Genomic DNA, 1,701 nt, shown 5'->3' with positions numbered 1-1,701 from the left:
CAGCCGAGAGCGATTCGACTACTGCAGCCCATGAAATCACAGCTAGAGAGGGACAGCCCCCAGCAGATAGTGGCCCACAGTCTGCGGCCCGTACCTGGGGCCAAACACCTCCCGGGCGCACCCCGAATCCCACCTCACGCAGCTCAAAGCCACCGCAAGCAGCTAGGAGCCTCCCCCCAGCAGGCCAGGAAAGGCCATCGGTGTATGCCTTCGGCCCAGAATCTAGGAAACGTCACTGGAAGACCTCCTTACGCAACTCCAGCCCACCACCTGCAGCTGGTGGCGCACCCGTTGCAACCCGGGACGAAACACCCGCAGATGGGAGCCTCCCTTCCACATCTCGCTTGGGCTCACCTCCTACTAAATGCAGCAGAAAGACCCTGTCTCGCAGCCCAGCGGCAGGAGTTGGGAGCTCATCCTCTGCTGCCGAGGGCCCATCATCCTCATATTCCTTTGGCTCATCATTTAGTGAACGCCACTGGAAGACCTCCTTACGCAGCATCAGTCCACAACCAGCAGCTGGGAGCTCACCCTCTGCGTCTCAGGGCCAAACACCCGAAGATGGAAATTTCGCTCCAGAACTCAGGGTGCCATCACCCACAGATGGGAGATATTCCCCATCTGACTTGGAACCACCAACTCCCGAACGCAACTCGACGCCGCCCTCACGCAGTCCGAGCCCACTTCCTGCAGCTGGGGGTCTCTCTCTTAAAGCCGAGGGCCCAGAATTCAACACAGGCAACGGGGAGTTCGTCTCACCTGGAGACTACCTCACCCTACAGCTGAAGCTCGAGGAGGCGACAACCTTGGAGTGGGAGCCTCCCGAGGAGACTCCCGAGGAGCCTCCCGAGGAGCCTCCCGAGGAGCCACCCGAGGACCCTCCCGAGGAGCCACCCGAGGAGCCTCCCGAGGAGCCTCCCGAGGAGCCTCCCGAAGAGCCTCCCGAGGAGCCTCCCGAAGAGCCGCCCTCACGCATCTCGATCCCAACGCCTTCATCCAGGAGCTTTCCCTCACCAGCGCGAGGCCCACTAATAACCAACACACACAGAGGGGATCCTGATCCTGCGCCCTGCAGCTCTAGACAACCGTCTGGAGCCAGGAGCGCACAACCTGCTGCCCCGCGTCCATCGCCACCACCAGTAGATGACGCTCCTCCGCCTGCAACCCCGGACCAACCTAGTAGTGAAGAGCGGCGACTCCTGCGGGAAATGGATGTTGGGATTCTTTGTCAATTTTGTTTCGGGACCCACCAGGCAGAGAGGGCAAGCGCCCTTCAAAGAGCGCAAGTGGTAAGTGTGTGACCTATTTTTACCTAATGAGAAGCTTTTAAACAGTTTGCTATTCTTTAAGTGCAACGAAGTTATGTTGTGTTCTGTTCTTGTTGTGTTCTGCTCTGTTATGAGCTACGCGTTTCTTCCGCGATTGCCCAAACTTTTTAGAGGAAGTAGTGAAAATGGCCCAACGTGAGAGGGGATTTTAAGACCATGGCCAAAGCATAATTTTATAACAGGTTATTAATTCACTTCACTGCTCGACTAAACGTTTCTGGAACTCAAATGAGTTAGTTATCCGGAAATCAACTGATAATTGGTTGTGGGAACTAACTCACCCAGAGAATCGTTTCTTTCAAACAGCAAAGGCTGTGTTAAAACGACTGAAATTTTAAAATCAGCACGGACTGAAAGACTTGTTTTGAAAGCA

At 55.7% G+C, this 1,701-nt stretch overlaps 1 protein-coding gene across 2 annotated transcripts in view; it reads left to right on the top strand.

Moving 5' to 3' along the window:
- LOC113206274 (protein UBASH3A homolog) overlaps positions 1-1,701 on the top strand; it is a 16,724-nt gene that overhangs the window by 1,700 nt on the left and 13,323 nt on the right. The gene's annotated exons all lie outside the window — the stretch shown is intronic.

This window comes from Frankliniella occidentalis, unplaced genomic scaffold, assembly GCF_000697945.3.
Source record: "Frankliniella occidentalis isolate FOCC.00 unplaced genomic scaffold, Focc_3.1 Scaffold153, whole genome shotgun sequence".
NCBI lineage: Eukaryota > Metazoa > Arthropoda > Insecta > Thysanoptera > Thripidae > Frankliniella > Frankliniella occidentalis.
The sequence above is the reverse complement of the archived record's forward strand: the minus strand, read 5'-3'. Positions and strand labels throughout refer to the sequence as shown.